General features: G+C 40.5%; 2 protein-coding genes across 4 annotated transcripts in view; both read left to right on the plus strand.

The window, feature by feature from the left end:
- LOC109031262 (uncharacterized) overlaps positions 1–22,261 on the plus strand; it is a 599,201-nt gene that overhangs the window by 283,961 nt on the left and 292,979 nt on the right. The gene's annotated exons all lie outside the window — the stretch shown is intronic.
- bru3 (CUGBP Elav-like family member bruno 3) overlaps positions 1–22,261 on the plus strand; it is an 854,644-nt gene that overhangs the window by 241,793 nt on the left and 590,590 nt on the right. For all 3 annotated transcript variants that reach the window (XM_072299190.1, XM_019042674.2, XM_072299189.1), the window contains one exon: positions 15,236–15,318. The gene's annotated coding sequence lies outside the window, so the exon portion shown is untranslated. The remainder of the gene's footprint in view (positions 1–15,235; positions 15,319–22,261) is intronic.

Consider the following 22,261-nt stretch of genomic DNA (forward strand, 5'->3'; position numbering starts at 1 on the left):
CAGGAAAATCAGGAAAATGTCAGGGAATTTCATTCTCTAATTTCTGTGGCAACTCTGTCGAAACCTTGACCGAGAAACCAAAAAGAAAAATCAACATTGGGATCTCAGATTAGATTCCAATAAATAAATTAAATTGCTCAAAAACGGTGTGTTTGTTTGTTGGTGAATACAATCACTTAAAGGTACCGTGACAAAAAAAGTCATCAACACCTTTAATAAGAGAAATCGCTCCAGAGAGACAGTTATTATACGCCAAAAAAGGGGAGAAAATGACAGAGAACTAGGAAGGGGAAAAAGTAAGCATAGGTTGATCGGTAAATACGCCCCGACCATTAAATGAGAGGAATCGTGGACGCATATTCTGCCATGCTAAGGAAAAACGACGTATGAACATTCGAGAGTTGCCAAATTTCCTCCGGTTAAATTATTATTTTTGAGGAAAGTTATGAATATTTTTTCTTGAAAAGTTCAGGAACTTCAGGTAAAATTGCAATAGAAATTTTCTGCGAAATTGAAAGAAAACTATTCATAAATTCACCAGGAAATTTGAGTTTTATCAAAGAAAATTTGACAACGCCTGAAGGCTCAAACGGCCTTTTCCCTTAGCACGGCAGTATTAGAGAATTTTGGTGAAGGAAAAACATTTTTTCACCCATCGATACCTAAGAATCTCTATACATATAGGTGGATGAGAAGAACAGAAATGGGTATCATACTGCCTAAAAATATATTCTTTCCGGGAAATTTTGTAGCCAGTACTAGGTTCTTGGCCAGTACATATTCTAGGTTTCTGATTAACACTGCCAGGAATGTATAGTGCTGAAGACTAAATTCGTCGGAGGGTGTACATGCACATAACCACACAGTCTAGTGCTCACCACCATTCTTTTTTGGGTAGGGGTTCAATTGCAGACAGACCTCTCTTACTTCTCTTGCATGAATGAGCCAATCTCATACTCTGACTTCCACATGGGAAAACGCCGATATCTCTGTGTACCAGCGTTGCAAATGCATACGCGTAATTCAGAGACGAGACTCGTATCCGTTGCGGTACTCACAAGCGAACAGTCTTACATTATCTCTGTTTCTCTATTTTCTCCAATTCTAGACGTTCATCAACTATAAAAAGTATAATGACAGCTAACTCAACTTACAGTAGATTTGTCAATCATTAAGTAGAAATTAAAGAGAAAGACGCGCAGTTGTTTCAAAGAGCGTTCCTGCGTTGTCCGTTCCGAAATTTTGCTACATTGCAAACAATTTCGTTGAGAAGTGAATATACGTCTTGTGGGTTTTCTCATATCTTTCGTTTTAAACTGGCCCTTCCTACTTCAACTATCGTCGCTGCCACTTTTACGGGGTACTTCTCACTAAAATGACCCAATTTTCACTGGCTCTTCAATCGTGGCTTCGCAGGGCATGCTTCCTTTAAATGCTGCTGCTTCCTCATTTACAGACGGTCGTGTAACGATAGCATCAGTCCTCTTGGGAATACTTTCCTCTTTTAGGGTTTAAATTAGAGCTTGGATTATTGAATTTTATGTCCATGAAACCAAGCTTTCTAAGAATCACATGAAACGGCGCCTCTAGTTTGGAGATTTTGTGTAATTTTATGTGCTTTGGAAATAAAATAAACGGCAATCGTCGGTCTACGCTATCGTCACGTCATACGTTGATGATGTCAACGTCATCCACCCGAGGTCAGATCAACCAATCGAAACTAATAATTGCGAGCCAGGTCCGATCCCAGTTGCTTGTGCCTGATACTAACGAAACTGCACATTTTCAACCCAAATATTTGGTTTATGCGACCCAAAGAAAAACCAACGGAAAAATATTAACCGTGCCTTAGGTTACTTTGTGTTTTATTTACCATGTATCAAAAAAATGTCAGTCGCTTGTCCTCAATACAACAATGTTCATATTTAGGATTTCATTAAGGTGTTAGCTGAGAAAATGTGGCTGACAATTTTTTTAATTGATATTCTCTACATTCTAACTTGCTTTTATGGAAAAAACTTCGGTCCTATGAACCGAATGTACGGTGTTCAATATCGGCCGCGATTGTTCGGTTCATGCGACCGCTCTCTCGGTTCTGGGAACCGTATCCTCGAATTATGGCATTGAGCATTGAAACCGAACGGAGCTAACGAGAAAGCTCGGTTGCATGAACCGGAGATACGGTTCTCAGAACCGAGAGAGCGGTCGCATGAACCGAACAATCACGGCCGATATTGAACACCGTACATTCGGTTCATAGGACTGAAGTTTGTTTTCTCAGTGTAGTGTGTAACTTTTCTAAACCCGCTTCCTTAGTGTATTTTCCTCGTATTTCATACAAGATGATCGAGGCAGAAATGTCGAGAAACACGGCAGCGGTGGTGGAAGTGCAACGAGGCTTTCGTAACGAGGAGTAGCGTCATTCATGAGTTCGGATTGGGCTCGTTTCGCCCCGACCGGGCAGGGGGGGTGGGGAAGGGGGAGGGGGAGGTCCGGCTGATGTATGGATCGTTTATCCGAGGAAAATAGTGGGCCACTGGGAGTAAAATCTTACCTATTTACTCTGTTTCCACTCTGCATCCCCTCAAGTATTCCCATACTCTGTCCGTCTACTTACTTGCATGGCTTCTGGCGTTCCCTCGCTCAAGACCATCGGACCGTTATGCCTGCATCGATCACCTGAAAAATGAAAATAGTAAATGAATCTGAAGATACGTGGAGGAATAATTTTGCCAATTAAAGATGAAATGCATCACCCTGGTAAAAATTGGCGATAGGAGCTGCATTTCAAAAAACCATAGGAGTTCTAATAGCCGACTAAAGAAGGCGATAAAAAATCCTATAGCTGGCTGTAGAAAGTGGAAAAAATCATAAGGTCGGGCTACACGAAGCGATACAAAATTATACAGCCGGGCTATTGTTCCTGCCGCCGGGCTTTACACTTTATCACCTGGCTGTTGCTTTTTCGCCATCGGCTATAACAGGCTATAAGAAATTGTGTAAAAATTCGAGTGTTTTGTAAATTCTTAAGTTTGTACGGAATCACCTTAAATCTTTAGAAAACGCACATTATATTTTTCTCTACTACGTATTTTTTTTTTCATCAATTAAAAAGAGAATAATCCATACAGAGTGTGCAAACATTTCAAAGTCATGAGTTGAATAACGCTGACTCCACGAGATTAAATACATATTAGAGCCTAACACAAAGCGGAGCGGCGCGGCGGCGCACTGGTGCCTACAAACCGAACAGGTATAATTCACGCATTGCGCAATGCGTGAAGTATCCCTGTTAGGTTCGTAGGCGCCAATGCGCGTTTCCGCGCCGCAGCGTACCACGGCGCTTGAAGCAACTATTTCACACCAGAGGTATTGCACAGTATCATACGAAATTGAAGGCGTTCCAACATATTAGGAATGGCAGGCATCCTTCAAAAGTACGGAGCTTTCCTCGCAAAATAAATTAAGATACTACGGCCCAAAAAGAGAGCCGTAGTCCAAGGACTCACTAAGTCCGAGCATCCGTAATTAGTAACGTTTAGCATACACTTTATCGCCAGGCTGTTGCTTAATCGCCATCGGCTATAAAAGGCTATGAGAAATTGTGTTGCCGGCTATAGAAGCCATTGGAAATCTGACAGCCGGCTGTAGGTCTATGGTATTTGGGAACACAGATTCTACTGCCAATTTGCACCACGGCAATCTTGAAATTTTCCACCGAATTAAAATATTCATTCGATTCCTGTCAAAATTACGTCTGATGAAGTGGGAACTTATGAAAGTTTCATTTCTTCAACAGAAAAATGATCATCGCTCTGAATCGAACACTTTTGAGTGAAACACAATGTGAGTCAAGTGAGATGCAAAGGAAGTTTCAAAGAATAATGTTGTTCGGTTCTCTGTAAACAAAGATAACTTGAAATTTGGCAAAGTGAAACCAGCTGGATTGATTCTTGTTAAGCACGTACTATAGGCCATCAGACAAGGTTTTAACTGGAAAAAAAGACCGCATGTTTTCTCTTTAAAACCTTACGTAGAAAACGATTAACACATTGGCAAGTGCGGAAATAAATAATTCCTGAGCGAGGTACCTATTATGAAGTATTTTTCAACACAGATCAAATGGAAGTTAAACTATCGATATCATGTCTTTTTATTTTGTTATTTAAGCAATTTAATCATTAACACTTATATCTCGTTGTGGGGTTGATTTCCAGGTTTTCCTACTTGTGATTCGTTTTCTTCTTTATGTTTTGAAGAGCGAATATGCTGCGTAGTGCTTTAACTCATACCATATCCAGCGGGCTGATTATTGAAATCGGTAGATAAAGTTATAGGTAAATAAGACAAAAAGGATATGGAAGGATCCTATCGGTGGAAGCGGGTGATTGGAATAAACAAAGGAAGTAGGTAATAGACTAACTAACAGCAACCCACTGGATACCCTTTAGTCAGTCTATCATTTTCTCCCTCGGTCTGTATCAACCACCCATGTCAACCAATCAGATCGCTCCATACTCCCTGAATCTTCTTTGTCTTTAGCTTTGTCTATCAATTCCAATAATCATCCCACTGAGGCCGATCACTCCTGGAAACCATGCGTCCGGTTTGACTTGATCCTCCACTCCCCAATGTCAGGCACATGTCAAGAACCCCGCCCCCGATCCAAGGACCCTGATGTAATTTATGGACGGCCCCTTACGGCGGTTCGATAAAATATCCGAAAAGAGAAAAACTGGAGTGGCTGGAGCCGCGAGGCGGGTGGAGAGCAGAAGGGCTTTCGGGACTGCGCTCTAAATCCTCATTAAGGGAGCACCTGGCTCATAAAGCTCGGTCGGCGGGATCCCTGGAGATAGCGGCGCTCGGCAGACTCGGCAAGATTTCCGGTACGGCTCCGGCTCTCGGGCAGCAGACCGGAAATCGCCGGGCGCCGCGCACGGGCGGGGGACGCCGGAAGTCGGAGATAACCGCGGACGGTGTCGGCGCGAGGTCCGCCCAACTTATGCAACAAATTAAACGGATTTTTCCCGAGCTCCGCTGGCCTTCCAGTGTTTTTCGTCGGAGGGGATCGGCTACCTTAGAGTACCTGTATAGCCAGAGTATGGACGGAGGTGCACGGAGAAAAAAACCTCGTGCGTGGGACCCGAAGTTTAGGTCATATGGACGTATTTCTATCAAACAGACCTATGCGGAGGTGAGAAATATGGGGTGTGCTCTAGAAAGCTGCATAAGAAACAATGTAAAAGAGGGCGTGATTCCTTTTGGAGAATTGGAAAAGCGGGATATTACATTCTATCAAACAGACCTATGTGTCATCTGAATGCGGGACTCATGAGCCGCGGGCATGGCACGAGAGCGTTGTGGACAGGGCTCATGAGTTAAAGCGCCCCGACGATGATCTCCGTCTCGCGGCCGCGGCTCCATCATTGCCGCTGACGTCACTGGCGCTTTATTATTCTCATTCACTCTTACGGCCAGAGAACTAACGAGCACACCCCATATTTCTCACCTCCATATAGGTCTGTTTGGTAAAAATACGTCCATATAGATCTCTGAAGTTTTCGGATTGAGCATCTGGACACTTTAGGTCTAGCTGTCGAGGTTCGGATCACACATCTGAATCTTCAGTTCTTACATCTGAAGTGCTTCGGATGTGAGAACCGAAGTTGTTCGGATGTGAAAACCGAAGTACTTCAGGTGTAAGAACTGAAGTTTCAGATGTGTGATCCAAACCTCAGCAGCTGGACCTAAAGTGTTCAGATGCTCAATCCGAAAACTTCAGAGATCCATATGACCTAAACTTCGGATCCCACGCACGAGGTTTTTTTCTCCGTGTGAAACTCCGAAAATCCATCATGCCTTCACCGACGCTTCTGCGAACAAAGTTAGGGCCAGAAATGCAGCCGACCTATGAATTTCAAGTATCCAGAACGATTTTACTAATACTATTGTTACGAACCGTCGTTTATAAAGCACGTATTTGACTCATTTTTTGCATAAATTTACTCATTTTTGCGGAATAACGCTCATTTCTGTACGTTCTTGGCCATCTTGATTAGAATTGGAATTTGCAGACTTTGCAGACTGGCAGTGAAATTTTGTGTGTTAGAAGTTGGTTAGAAGGATGGCTGCACTTTTGGGCCCTAAGACCTCCATGAAGCGATCTGTCCACACTCTCGCTATACAGGTACTCTCGACTTCCTCAGCGTCGGGACGCAGCGGAATCGCAGACGCAGGAGTCTCCGAGGAAGAACATCGTGTCCACGTGAAACAATTATGTGGATCGCGTTAAACAGAAAGGAATCAAGCCACATCAGCTATCGCCAAATTTCAGTCGGCAATTTAATTTTTTACATGAAAACAGTTGTGGAGGTTTTTGTGCAAATTTCATTGAATTTTCCATATGCCACGAAGCAAATGCCTTAATATTTTCAAAGGAATCCGGACAAACGTTCTCTCTTGAAAAATTAAATTGCACATTAAATTTGGCAATAGCTGATGTGGCTTGGTTCCTCTCTGTTAAACGTCCATGTAGATACTCTACCACTCTTTCGGTGACAAGTAGGAATAGACCACTAGATAATATGAAGTTAAACATTCTGATACATGTTTCCTAACCTTAACTTAATGTAGACCACGATTCTTGCAACGAAAATTCCTGAAGTAGACTCCTAACCAAGATATTTGATGTTTCTTGACGCTAGAATTCAAACCTCCCGTTCATGAAAACTCAATGCTCTACCTGATTCACATCGCACGCTAAACGTTATCATGACAGTCTTTGCGAAACAAAATCTGGCAACCTCAATTTTAACGCTATGGCTCAGCCACAGAAAATTGTTTCCACTTTGAACAATAAAGGGTAGGAAAGAAAGCATGCTCGATTGAGAAGCCTGCCTAAACCGTTGAAAGGCTCGATTTAGCTCGCGTAGAGTATTGCGTTCCTTGTGACCGGGCAATTCGAATTTTCCGTAACCAACGTGTTAAAAAAACCGTTAATATCTTACTTAGGAGTAGGTTTCAGCAAATATTCGTGTTTTACGTGAAATTTTGGTTACGACACATGTGCTAGGACGCTTAAAGTCAGTACCTTGTCTAGTGGCCCATCGCACCTCTTTGAAATTCTACCGATGTTCGCAACCTCTTGAAAAGTCTTCGAATAGACTTAACCTCCGAACACTCGGAGCTTTCCCAATTTTTATAGTTCTGAGTTCATTTTAACTTGTGGCGTTTATACTTTTGATACCGCCAAAAATCGCTGAAAAATTAGTATCCCTTTTGCAGCATAAAAAAGAACGTTGGATCTCACGTGTAACTGATTCAGTGGGTCAGCGCAGCGATCAATCAGCGCCTTAAATCAGAATTTGAACTGATTGCCACCGGGTCTCTAGCACTGCTGGAACTGACGGCAACTCGTTTTGCCGTGGGGTCTTGGAGGGTTCAGCGGACTTACTTGAGGAAGAGCGTAAACGCCGAACGTCAAGTTTCGATAAATCATGAAAAAAAAGGAAGGAAAATTGTGTGTAAAATGCTTTCTGAGATCAAATATTTGTCTCCCAAAAAGGCAACGGTGTGTATATGTGTGCAAAGACCGATACGTAATGAAGCCAAGCTCATTATCACGTTATCGTCTGTTTGCGTCTAAGCGTTGCGTGGAAGGGACAAAGGGATTAATTACCAAGTCATTAAAATGTCGTTCTCGCGCCGAGGATTTTAATTCTCGAGTGCTTCCAAAAAAGGTCCATTAAGAGCATTTTTGGGGACACCGTTGGTGCTCTCTCGGAAAACATTAATTACCATTAAGTACCGATTAGGGGACCCTCGGGAAACGGACCACGGAGAAGCAGCCGGGTCTCTTCGCCCGCGCATCTCCAGTTGTGAAAATAAATTCCTTCCTCCGTTTGAACATCTGAAGACCCTTCTCATCCGTCCGCGATCCATAGTTTTTTGTTTTTATATTTTTTTTTTATTTCAATTTCAGGTGGAACAGACACTGGAAAAAAAAACACACATTGTATCTAGAGTCCAGACTCTTGAAAACATGGACAAGAAAAAGGACTCTTGATTCAAGCAGATTTAAGCTTAAATCAAAAGGAAATCCGCTCAAATCAAGAGGCTTGGTTCTTGATTTAAGCTTAAATCTGATTGAATCAAGAGTCCTTTTTCTTGTCAAGTTTTTCAAGAGTCTGGAATCTAGATCCAATTTGTTTTTTTTTTCCCCCCAGTGAATTTCAGGTGGAACAGACCATTACCAGTTCCTTCAGTCTATCTCTGTTAGCTCCTAGAGATTTTGAATTGGACGTATTTCTGCTGAAGGGAACTATATTGCATGCAAACCCTATGCGCATAATTCCTTTCAGCATAAATACGTCCAATTTATGCTCCTCTCGGTCCATTAAGGGGGAAAAAAGGAGGGTTAGTGGCTATCCAAACCCTTAAATTAAATCAGTAGAAAAACCTCATTGAAATAGTCAACCATCTTAACCAAAATATTAAATGTTAAATAATGTTAGTTTTTCAAATTTTCAGTGATGCCAATTTTAACCTGCATCTTGTTTTTCTGCGTGGGCAGAAACTTCGTTTTAATCAGTGGCGTGGTATGAATTGTGATATATCGATTAATATGCCATTTAAATCTATGGAAAAGGATCGATAAACAGGGTGTTCGCAGCAAACACATTAATAATCGATTCTTTACCGTACGTTTAAATGGCATAACAATCGATATATCGCAATTCACGCCAAGCCACTCGTTTTAATGTGGGTAATATTGAGTGTAGTCACGGCGTTTTTGCTGTGGATGGCAGAATGTTGTCATAGAGAAAAAAAAGGAGGTGTTTGCATTTCGGGCATCTTGGAATTTTTCATAGAGTATCTATAGCTTTGATGACGTCATTGGGTACAGCGACGTTTTTATCCTGTCGATTTTCTTGGAAATGGTGTAATTTAAGGGAAAAAGTCATTCTATAAAAAGTGCTTGAAATTATATAAAGAGTTGATTTAAGTAAAAAAATCGGACATTATGGTCCGTTATTACAGCGTCAACATAACCCTCAACGAGCATCTTGTTTACATTGATGACGTAGGTGGGTACAAATCCTCAAGATGCAAACACCTCCTTTTTTTTCTCTATGGAATGTTGTGGCAAGTATTTCAATGGATGCATTACCTACCACACCGGCAAATGAAAAATGTGAAATAACTGCTCCCTGCCTTTTTGGGCCCTTTTATTCGCGGAGCCATTCTGCCGTGCTAAGGAAGAACGCCGTATGAACATTCGAGAGCTGCCAAATTTCCTTCGATAAAATGTTTATTTTTGAGGAAAATCATGAATATTTTTCCTTGAAATTTTCAGAAGTTTTAGATCAAATTACAAACAAAATTATCTGAGAAATTGGTAGACAAATGTTCAAAAAAATTCCTGAAAATTAGTGATTTGCCAGGGAAAATTTGGCAACGCCTGAGGGCTCATACGGCGTTTTTCCTTAGCACGGCAGCATTGGTGAATGATTGTCTGTAAACTTACAGATCCGCCCATCTGGCAATCTAGGCAATCCAGCCAAAGCCATCGAATTTATCTATCCCCGATGCACAGGATCCTACTGTGCGTCGGATCGGAAACAAACTTGCCTTACGAGCATAGCCGTTCGGCGAACGTAAACGTAAGCGGTGCTAAAAAGAGAGTAACAAAGTAGATGAAATATAGCCGGCGCCGTACCTGCTCCGGAGCGGTGCCCCCGCGCCTACGCCGCCGCCGACGCCGCCCACCGCCTACGGATCGCTTCGTAAAAACAGCATATCTCCGTACGGCTTCCATGCGAGATTGGTGGTTCTTATCCGGCACGGCAGTCGAGGCAGAGAGATAATCCGAACGCGAGAGGGAGAGGGTGAGATGGGGGTGGGATTGGTGGAGGGGGGGGGTTAGGCGCACGAGCAGCCATAATTGAGCCGATAAATATGAATTACCGTAAAATCTGAATTTAGGAACGCGGTGGGACCGGGACGCGTTAGGGGGAGCGGGGTGGGGGGTGTTAAACACTCCACGCCGGCGTTCGATTGATTTTTCGGATTAGCTAATTTATTCCGTAACCGGCTGTAGATTTGCGGCGCCGTCGCGCCGTTATGGACAGCGTCAACGATTGCAGTGGAAAAAAGGGATTTTGTTCGCGGCGCCGAGGACGTGGAAAAACCGAGGAATACCCGTAAGACTCACGATCAGCCAGTTTTAACTCGTGTTTGAATTTTAATTCGAAAGCTCAAAAAAATTAAAGTTTCTGTATTAAAATGGGAATGTATTCGATTGCGGCAAAATTTCACTTCGGAATACGAAAAGAAAGAGAATTGGGTTGTTGGATGATATGAGTGTTTCAAATTAACTGTTTACCAATAAATTAGGTTACCAACCCTAATGTTGCAGTACTACCCCAACTTGCGTTGCAGTCCACCCGCAATTCATTGTAAATGCCCGTATCATCCAACGAATTCGGGCAGTACCATAATGTTAGGAGCTAACCCCTGATATTTTGTTTACTAGGGCATGAAGTTCCACTACTTTTCGCTTACAGATAATTAATAAGCTAACTTATTGAGTAAAAAATCAAATAAAATTCGCCTAATGATAACTGATGAATGTCCGAGTAAGCCGTTAGCAAGGCTTTATGTAAATTGGGTTAGGACTGCTAAAATGATTGATCAAATCTTCGGTCACAAGTCATCATCAAGCGAATCTGAGTGTTATAATTACCGTAAATAACTTTTAAACAGAGGCCGATCCAACAATCTTGCAATATTGTCTTTTTTCTGTTTAAACCTATGATAAAAAATCGATTCTTGTCGGAGCACCTGGCCCCTCCAAGAATCGATACATTCCCATAGGTTTAAATGGAGAAAAGACAATGTTGCCAATTTGCTGGATCCTTCGATGCTATTAAACTATACGGAAGGTAAAGGTGTGGGGTCACTAATGCATTGCTTGGGGTTCTACGGGGGGGGTTCAAATTCGGGTTGAGAATGATATTCGGCAAACGCTCCACCTCAAAAATGTATTGTTACGATGATTCCGAATCAACCACGATCTGTGAAAGGGGGGGGGGGTGGGGGGTTGGATCGAGTCAACGCAACAAACTTATTAAAATACCGAGCTAGTTAAAACAGTTGGTTGTTTACGATAGCCCCCTCGGAAAAAAACGCGAACGGAGTCAATCGTCCGTGCGTTGCTCGTTCACTCGGGAGAAATGTTGTTAGCACGCTCAGATGGATCCAGTTGAAATGTTTACTCCCACCCAGAGTCAGCATTGCACCAGGCATCGCATCGCGACGACCTTAGAATTCGCGAAAAACCTCTTTTCAGCCTTTGCCGAGCGAATTGGTCGTTCTCATTACGCAAGCGCGTAACCCCATTTCAAGATCACAGGATAGAGAATTTGCATGTGTCTGAGATTCTGTAAATTTCATCTTTAAAATGATACTGCAGGGAAAACTGAGTACGAGGACTTGGTACTCGGTTTCAAAATTGGACGATTATTGAAGGATAATGTGACAAAATAACCTAATCTGCTAAAATGCATGTGTTCAAATTAAAAATGTCGCCAAATGACGACATGGGGCGGCACATTTTTTCATCTTTTCAATCTAATTTTCTCCAATTTCTCATGTCAGAAAAAAATTATGAAAAATACTGCGAACTCTGCTCATTAAGCACTCTCAGATGAAACAATAAAATTTGTGTGCGCAAATTCTCCATTGACTGAATCCATACAATTTCCTACCGGGACTTAACCATGAAATTTCTATACCAAACTCTGCTGATTAGTACGTGTAAATCAGCCGGAAATGTGTGAATTTTGCAAATTCGGAACGCTCAATACCTTTCGCATGAAAACAGAATTTGCAAGGGGAAACCCCGTGACCTTGGTATGGGGTTACGTTCTTTAGCCAAGACGACGATGTCCGTCTATAAGGCGGCCCTAGACATTGACACGAAGAACATTTTGGAAAGAATTTCAGGAATCCGAAATAATGTCATGAGACCGTAAAAAAGTGGAATTCTCTGTAAAATTACGTAAAAATAAAGGTCCAAGCTGATAGAGGAGTTGTGAAACCTCGGGTAGTTCTTGAATGCACTAAAAATTTAAATACCAAATGATATTGATATAGTTTACCTAAGTTTGTCTTTTTGCCACTTTATAAACACTGAAAAAATGGTATGCTGTTTTAGGACCTAGGATGTCAACAATTTGTCTAGTGATCCTAAGATGCTGCCTTGATTTCCAACGCAGTTGAATTTGCATTTACAGGATGTAAAGTTGATTGCGGGAACAGTAAAGGCAGCATCTTGGGACACCAGACACATTTTTGATGTCCTAGATGCTAAAACAACATATTACATTTTTCAGTGAACCCGGAAAGGTAAAATAAAGGATAATTTCTACTCCACTCCACTCTGTATATTTTCAATACTGGCTTTGATGATATTTGCTCCGCTGAACACAGCCCGTTTAGTTTGCGTGCGAAATGTCTGCATAGGGAATCTAGCAACATGGGGGCTGTGCACTGGATGGGCGCCACCGCCTTTATCGGCGTTTCCGATTGGTTGTGCTCTCGCGGAGTTAAAACAAATTATGTCGCCACGTTAGCCAAAACACCCCCGCAGTCCCGCACGGCTCCCTCCCGCCAATTATTATCGTTTATGCAATCTCGCCCTGCCATCGAGGGATTTGGGGGGGGGGGGGGGGGGTCCGATGATTTACGCTGGGAAAAAGTGAAGTTTCATGCCCGGAGTGGACTAGAAATATTTCAACTTTCCCTTAATTAATTTCAACTGTGCGGATGGAAAGTGGGCAATACGCAAGAATACCTCACCGGTTTGATTATCTGCGTATAATGGAGAATTTCGCGGGTGTTTCAAAGTAGACGATCTTTATGTATTTATAACCGGAAATAACCGAGTGAATTTGACTTAAAAAATAACAAAAGGGGCTTCCAACTTATACATTTTAATATTTTTTTCACAGTCAAAATTTAACAGTCCCTGCTACTAGGTTGGTGTTTTGTAAAGGAGGTATGCGCAATTATGACTTATGTTACCCGCGATCGTGCTGAAAACCCACCAAATCAGTATTTTGCCTTGCTAAGGAAGAGCGCCGTATAATCCGTAAATAAATAATTATTGAAAGGATTTTAGCGTTGCCAAATATCCTTTGATATAACGCGAGTTTCCTGGTAAATTTATGAATATTTGGGGTCATGGGTCGTACCCCTTTGTTAGTAATAAAGTACTTATTAGGTGTATTTCTGATTTTTGTCAGTAATAAATTCCTCATTATGTATTCATGTTTTTTGATAGCAATAAATTATTTTTGTCATGGGAACGGAGTTCCCCATGATATTAGAATCGTTCCGTTGCTTTCGCTATGGGATTCCCTATACCTCTGCGACCTTGAGCGTTTCGCCCAGTCTCCGATTTTTGGTTGATTTTCCGATGTATCAAAAACCGTTGTATTTTTTAGCCAATCATGTCTCTACGTCAAGTTGTGTTGATTGCTAAAATTCGCTTTCAGCGAGTTTTTTTCCACCTTGAGATGTCGTGTCTGACTGGTAAATCTGCGCAGAACCACGAAGTTCCGTTTTTAGGCAAATTCTTTTTTTTGGGAGGTTTTCATTGGCTATTTTTCGCCATCAGTTTTCTGTTCGTTGGTGCAAAAGATCGCCTACCTCGGTGTTCTTGAGAAGCCGCCATTATCCCACCTCAAATTTGAAAAATAGAAGTAAAGAAATAATAACCATCGTACAAGGTGGAAAATTGTTCTGGAGGACTCGTTACCGATAAAGAAGTCAAAATCAGAGCTCGATTGATTGATTTAATTCATGGATACGCAAATATTGCCTTAGCTCAACTGCCGCGATCGGAATGCATGCTGGGATGAACCTCGAGACGCATTAAAACAGTGCGAACCATGGCTCCTACAGCAATGCGCTTCATATCCCAATAGCAGTCAAGGTCTCTTGTGATAAGTCCCGCCCATTGCCCGAGTCTTTTAAATGCTATTTTTACTCTCACCTACGTGGATTCGTTATAGCCTAGTTGACTAAACCGTCTCGTATTTTTGATTAGGTGCGGGCACCCGGCGATCGGGAGTTCGATACCCGACGATGAAAACTACTTTTTAATGGTTGTATTGAATGTTTTAGACTAATCATCAAAAAATAATTAATAGTAGATGATAAATGTACGAACATTTTCTCGTGAGTTAATATGTTAAACAAAAATACTGGAATATACCTCCTTCATATAATCAGCCACATGTTCCCCCAAATTAATGACGTTATTTTCTTTTTTCAATAAAGTTAATTTGCATTCAACGTTCGTAAGTTAAGCAAAAAGTACCTATTTATACAAATAGAAAGACATGAAAACAGTATGTCTAACATTTCAGTTGTTTTTTTTTTTTATTTATTTTTTGTTTTTTTGTTTTTTCAATAAAACAAATTGACTGGGACTAGAATCATCGTATCTCTGAAGACAAACTAAGTTTTTTGATACAAAAATACTAATATATTCATCCTTTATATAATCAGGGAGATGTTGACCCAAATATTGATGTATATTTTCTCTGTTCGCCCAAATTAATGATGGTATTTTCTTTTTTCAATAAAATTAATTTACATTCCACGTTATTAAAGCAATATTTTCTCCAAAACTCAGCAAAAAATAACAATTTATACCTACGCAAAAAGTAAATAAATAAATAAAGCAATGACATGAAAGAGTATACGTAGTGCACATCTAACATTTCGGTTACATCTATTTGAATGAAAAAAATGGCAACTTAGGAAGCACATAGGTCACTTTATGATGCGTATTCGGGCATATGCGTAGAGTAAAAATATCATACTTTACGCCGAAAAAACGAAACTGAAAGTTAAATGCGTTAACTTCCAAAAACCATACATAATCCAACGAAAATAAATAATTGGTAAATAACAGCTTTCTTGTATGCAAAGAAAAAAAATTAAAAATGTTAAAAAAGAGATGTCGACACAAAATTACATAGCCCCTTCAATTCTGAAGATACTACAAACGAACTGTACCTTAAAATTTTCATATCCCAGAAGCAAAAGTTCCCATGACGAATATTGCTATCGCTAGCGATTGCAAAAACCAACTTGTTTATTAATTATTTTGGTGTATTTGCAGTTGTATTGTTGTATTGTATTGTTGTATTTGCTTTTGCAGGTTGCGCTTTCCTGACGTACGCGAGCAAGGAGAGTGCTGCGGTTGCCCAGCGGGAGCTCCATGAGAAAAGGACATTGCCTGGGGTGAGTGCTTTTCCTACTCCTATCATACAGGGTTATTCAAAAGTCACGCACCACTGGCCACGAGAGGGGTGGTTTTTTGAAATTTTTGAGTCCCCCCCGTCCCATTTCCCCGAGGGGTTCAAAAACGGGACAGTACCTTAAAAAAATTTCCCCCTCGATATGAGGAAAAATGTCTTAAACCACAAGTCGATATCATAATTATAACTAAAGTTATGGTCAGTGGAGCGTGACTTTTGAATAACACTGTAGCATCAATATCTAATTAAATGTCGTTTCACCGAGAAAAGTAAAGCAACATCACATATTAACTTACGCAACTGAAGAAGTGAAGATTTTTGAATCTTAACGAATTTTGATGAATATATTTCACCAAAAATTTCCTTCAAATCATTTTTATCAAAACAAAAAAAAATGTCGTACTCTAATCGACTGAACACTCTTTTTTGTCTGACCAAACGTTCGATTCGAATAACCATACGTTCGAAGCTTTTCCCTGAACCTCTTTTTTCAGCTACGCCTCAATCCAAAAGTTTGATCCTAAGCACTGAAAGTTTGATCCGACGAATAGAATGTTCGGTTTCACAAACCGAATAATAATAATAATAATTGCTCGATGTGGATCAGTGAACACTGAACACCAACTTTGGTCCACACATTTCTACTTTCTTAATGCGGGATTCCTTTAAAATCAAGTTATTGAATCCCTTTTCAATTTACTGTAATCATCCTGTCAAGGGGAGATTTACGCAAATTTCTCTTGCTTTAAGCAAAAATGTTTCTCAATAATGTATATTAAACCATTGCACACCATTTCAGGATAACGTCAAACGACTTATTATTTTTGCATCGTAAATCTTCCACTCGTCTTTTCAATGTAAAAAACCCGAAGATTTTCGGCAAAGGTACATGTAGATTTGAACGCCTCCCTCTTTTTTGTAGAATTTCTTTCCGTCGCTTTAAATCAGGAACCTTAACATTTCAAGCAAAATTTGTCTGTTATAAGCTTTTAAACGGCTAATTTATTTCAAATGGTTTAACGTGAACAAATGTAACACGGGCACATTCCTACCAGAAATCATTTAAGTACGCTCAGAGGAAATGATGTATTTTAAAGTTGAAAAATTTACCAGTTAGTTAGTATTGCAGTTAAATCTATTTAGAAGAAGTGATGGGAGAGAAGCTTTCATAAAAAGAATTATCAGTGATATAAGCTTTTTTGAGAGGTTTCTCGTAACAACCTGAGTTTGGGACCAAAAAGTGAACATTTGGTTTTTCTTATTCCCTGACAACGCAAGCGCAATAATAGAGATTAACAAATCGGTCGCTCATAAAACCTCGTTTAAAACGGAATGATCTATGCTACTTTAGCGCTTCAAAGGGACCACCTCATCATTTGAACTAATTTATCCAACCAACAGAAAATGAGGACGCGCCTCGCATTACTTATTCCTCTTCGAGAGAACATGCAGCGAGGATGCCGGAGACAAGCCGAGAATTATTGTATTATTTATGTATAATAGCATGTCGAGTTGACCTTTCTACGCCAATCTGACATTCGCAACATGCACAGACACCCTTTCATCCCGAAACTGGGGATAATTAAAACTTTTTTTCCGTATAAAAGAAAGCGCCTTCATGAATATTCATCAGGAGGTTTTATTAAGAACGCTGGATACATAATACATAGAATAATACGCAGAACTGAGAAGGCTGCACCGAGGAGGAAGTCACCTCTGTCTTACCAAGAAAGAACACCGTATGAGCTTTCCGAGGTTGCCAGATTTCTGTCGATAAAAAATGTGTTTTCATGAAAAGTTGCGGATATGGTCCGGGCAACACTTCAGGAACCCCCGAGCAAATTGCGATTAAAAGTTTCCGAAAATTCCCAGCAAGGATAATTTACATACTCTTCAGAATTTTCGTCATTTTTAGAAAGAAATTTGACAACGTTTGAATGTCCATATGGTGTTTTTTCCCCAGCACGGAAGACTTGGCGGATGTTATTATCACGTATTTATACCTGGCAGTAGCTCATGAATAACAAGAAACGCGGGGCTGAAAAAAGAGGAAGGATTTTGTACGCTTGTTCTTCAAAGTGGAAGCAATAATCCTTCCGAAGGCCACTCATGAATTATGATCAAACCATAAATTAAAAACAGGCTCTGGACCAGGATACCTTCCCTCTCTTCGTTAATGTTCATCTTCAAGTTTTTGACGTTTACTTTGATCAGAGTTCTTGGGCCGTAGTAGCGGTAAAAAAGGCCTCCGAGCCGACACCTCATTAACTATGCCGAAATTTATTTAAACATTTTAATTATAAGTAATAATCAGTTTCAAAAGAGTATGGTGTCATTCATTTGAGAGAGCCTAGTGACAATTTCAATTATATTTCTTTTTTAAATGATATAAAAACAAGCAGAAAAATCCAACATGAATATGTTGGAAAAAAGTGCCGAATAACTAAAATGTTGGACACATACCTACTATTTTCACGTCTTTGTTATTTGCATCAATTGGTACTTTTTGCTAAATTTGGGAGAAAATATTGATTCATGAACGTTGAATGTAAATTGATTTTAAAGATTCCGTCCAATTATCTTGATTTTAAGCTGATATGCGGCATTTCGCACGACCGTGATTTGGGCGAACTGCCGTGCATCGAAATAGCGTTGAGTTAATCTCTTTTGGATTTCGAACTGTAACTTCTCTCCTATTCGGCCGATTTTTACAAATGAGGTCTCTTTTTATTTGTACTTTAACGGAAAGTAAGGAAAAACTCGCTAAATAGACGGAAAACAATTTTTGTGAAAATTTGGTGGATCCTGGCGTCACGGTGAATGGTTAATCGGGCGTGGAAGATAATAAGTTCGACGAGGCGACCCTCTCCTCGCCGTCTTTTATTGCCTTGCTCGAAACCTGACACCCAAAGCTATATCGGGAGATAACTGCAGTGGTTTGAGTGGATTTCTGCAGGGGCCACGGTTAGTACATGGTATAAAGAGTCACGAGGCTCATCACAGATTGCACTTGCAGTGCAAGACGCTCATTGGCTAAACAGTTTTGGCGGGAAAGAAGGTTCTAGAGTTGAGTCCTCCGAGCGTAAGAAAGCTTCTATGAGGTTTTTGTCAAATGAAATAATACGGTTTTGACAGGAAAATGTTCTCAAGGGTTCCCAATTAGTAGAGTACCTATATTGAGAGAGTATGGCTACTGGGGTTACCACCTCTGATTGGCTCAGCCATCTTAGGCTAAATGGAGCCCTTAGGACCCAAAAATGGCGGACGCCATAAATTAATTTAATGCAAAATGACTCAAAATGTAGTTTTCTTTGCTTATCGTAACGAGAAATTTACTCAAATGCACTATTGCGACATCTTTACATATTTGTAAGGCTAATCGTGTGCAATTTTTGAGAAAAATTATCTTAGATGTAGTAAGGTTGGCAGCAAGTGCGGTTGGTGATAACCGTCAAAAGTTGGCAATGACCCCCCTCCCATCCACAAAAACCAAAACAAAGCACCGCCATTTTTGGGTCCTAAGCCTCTCCATGGGGCCCAGTGGCCATACTCTCTCAATATAGGTACTCTACCAATTAGCAGTTCATTCGGTTTTTTGGTAAGAGACCATCAGGGCTTGACAGTATAATGGTTCAAAGACAAGAAAACGCGGGTCCGAGGAAAAAAATATTTGGACGGCCCGTTGAATAGCATTGGTTGATCGGTGTGCTGTACTATGGTACATCCGAGTGATTTCAAAAAGCGAGCCCTACTGGCACGCTTAAAAATGAGAATCCTCGTAGCATATACTGCACTCTCGTATAATATTTGCTTTAAGTGGAATTTGCAATGAAGAATTAATAGTTCTAGCTCATCCATAAAATCATCCATGCCATCACCTATTTGCAAAGAAAAACTAATGGCACTCACCGCCGTTTCCCTCACGAAAGAACGTAACTACATTACAACGTTGCCAAATTTGCTCTCGTAAATTATATTTTCACCGGAAGAATCTTATACATTTCTAACTGAAAATTTTACCGTTTTTTTCTCTGATCCCATGCAAAAATCAGACATATTTTTGACAAGGAATGCACAGGTGCATGGTAAAAAAAGTGGATTTGTTTACGTCAATTTCGGAACCTTCGACTGGGGACGCATTTTTTTTGTCTGGGATTCAACTATAATATTGTTTTCAAAATTACTGCGAAACAGTAGTTTCTTATCGCAAAATGTATGTACATAAAAGTAAAAATGAAACTTTAAAAATAAAAAAATTAAAAAGGAGCTTTTTGAATATTTTTTTGTGATTAGCTCGTCGTTCTGCTAGATTTCTGAGGGATCATTTTCAGGTTGCCAGTTCAGAAATCCCTAATTATCTCTTCTTTGCCGCTAAGACGCTAATTGTGCTACCGATACATTTTAGCACTGAACCGCATTTTGCAATAAGGGGCTACTGCTTCTGATTCATTTTGAAAACAACATATGTGTCAGTCGTCTCGCCAAGCGTATATGAGCTTTTATAGAGGAACTAGAAATTGCAGTTCCTTCTTGGAAAATGAAGTCCAAATCGTCTTATTTCCATGAAGGTTCGACTTCCGGGTTGGAACCTGACTTAAACGTTAATATTACAAGAGGAGCCTCCTCCATATTTGAGCAGCGGAGCAACGAAACGATCCGAAACCGATAATTAACGCTATCGAAGATTAACTATTCTGCCAGCCGCAGTTGTTCTAAGATGAATGGCTGCTCCGTCGATTATAAATTGCACTTTGAAGCACCTTCGAAAAACAATTTTCGTGCGGGGGTGTTAATTGTTAGTGACTTTAAGCCCCCCTCCTAGCCTTCCACCCTTCTCTAAAATCTGCCCTCGATTTCTTGCCGCGGTGCGGAATTTCCTTGATAGATTCCAGTAAACATCGCAACGGAAAGGAAACGAATGTGTAAAAGTATATCAGAGGAAAAGTAAATTCAATTAAAATCGTGATAGAATAGCATGGTTTAAAATCTCACTGTGTGTACTTATTTTTAATATTTTGCGATTTGTGCATCCGAGCTCATAGAAATTCACTATGTTCGAATCTTGAAGTGTATTAACGATGGAAACTGTAGGTGTTAGAATTTTTCATAAGCGGCGTTAATCAAAGACAAACCAACACTACTATCTTCTTATGTCCTGTTTGAGTTGGGATTTGTTTGCTGGATCAAAAAGTTTCCCCTGTTACAGAAGCATCTTCGTTGGAGAGAGAAATCTCAATCAAAACGTCGATCAAAATGAACTGATTTTAATGAGTCTTCGATTTTCAGGAAAAATGGACCGATAACCCTGGGGAACATGGGGTCTCTGTTTAGTCATGAGTCATTATCAGGCAAATTGAAGCGTTGAAAGTAACTTTACATCATGTCGATCTTCCCAGAGACATTACCTACCTCCTTTGTCCATTGCAACCACCTGCTTCCACCAGTAGGACCCCTCCTTATCCTTTTAGTCTTCTTTATCTATCGCTTTGTCTACGATTTCAACAATCAGTCCGTAGGATCTTCAAAATATATTGAATCTAGAGCCGACTTTTAAGCTGGTCCGTAAGATTTACCTTCGTAGAAAATGCGAATTAATTTGCTCTTGGTCTTCAATATCCCAATAAGAATTGTGCCAGTCTTTTAATTATCCTTCATATTCGGAGGGCCTCTCAATCCTTCCATTTAATTAGATCATTAAAGTCCGTCCGGAACGGAGGTCTGGGGGTCTGGGCGACTAAGTGAGACAGCGCACAGTGGATCGATTCAATCAGAGAGGTCAGACGTAAAATTTTTTACTACTAATCAAATTTCATGTTTATTCCGTCACATTTTACATTTGAACTGGTGTTTCTAGGGGAAAATTTCACGAGACAACTACTGAAACCACTTTCAGCATCTCGAAATTTTGTACAGACGCAATAATAAGCGTTTAAAGTTTCGAAATTTTGTCCGACCTCTGCTATTGATTCGACCCACTGCGCGACGCGACGATACACCCTGCGTGGAGTCCTTTAGGGCGGCATTAACACGGCCATGAAATTTTTATTGTTGAGGAGCACTTACTCCCCGAAAGAAATTATAATACTCGACAAAAGCTCGGAGGAAGCTATTAACAGATGCGCGCCGAAAGCAATTATGGAACCGCGAAAAAGTAAGTCGGGCCCCGCGATGCTGGCGATAATGCACCCATTAACGCCCGTTAGTCCGAGGCGACGAGTGCAGCTGAAGCTCCTGGATAAAGCAGGCCTACCACCGATTAAAATGTCTATAAAAAAGTCGCACGCCTTTGTTTCTCTCGACTCAAGACACCAGCGCCATGAGCTTCCGAGTTGATTCCATCTTCGTTTCTGCGCTTTAAAATAGAATTTCTCGTTGATTTCACTTATAAGTGCGGTTGCTCGATCTGAATGCTGCCGTGCTAAGGAAGAACGTCGTATGAGCCTTCAAACGTTGCCATGTTTCCTTCAATAAAAACCGGATTTTCTGGAAAAATTATGAATATATTTTCCAAAATTTTCAGGAAATTTTTACGCAAATTAATCGGACCTATCTGAAAATTACAAAGGAAAATGTGCACGAATGTCGTCAAAAATACATGTTTTATGAAGGGGTCTCCGGCAACTCCCGAATGTTCATAAGGCGTTCTTTCTTAGCACGGCAAAATGGGAGCTTGAGTTCAAGCGACTTATCGAAAATCGGTCGAATGAGTTTCGATAAATCGCTCCCGTTAAAGCCTCTCTTCAATTCTAAGGCGTGGCTTTGTGAAAAGTGGAAACCAATACTCAAAGCATAGCATGCGATATCATGTTTTGTTAAGATAACGAAAGTGTTCCTTATTTTTATTGTGATGAAACCAAATTTTATTCGTTCATGAACTTTGAATCGAGGCGTTTTCCCCTAAATGTTGGACTTATTTTAATAAAGAC

Source organism: Bemisia tabaci, chromosome 4 (genome assembly GCF_918797505.1).
Source record: "Bemisia tabaci chromosome 4, PGI_BMITA_v3".
Classification (NCBI taxonomy): domain Eukaryota; kingdom Metazoa; phylum Arthropoda; class Insecta; order Hemiptera; family Aleyrodidae; genus Bemisia; species Bemisia tabaci.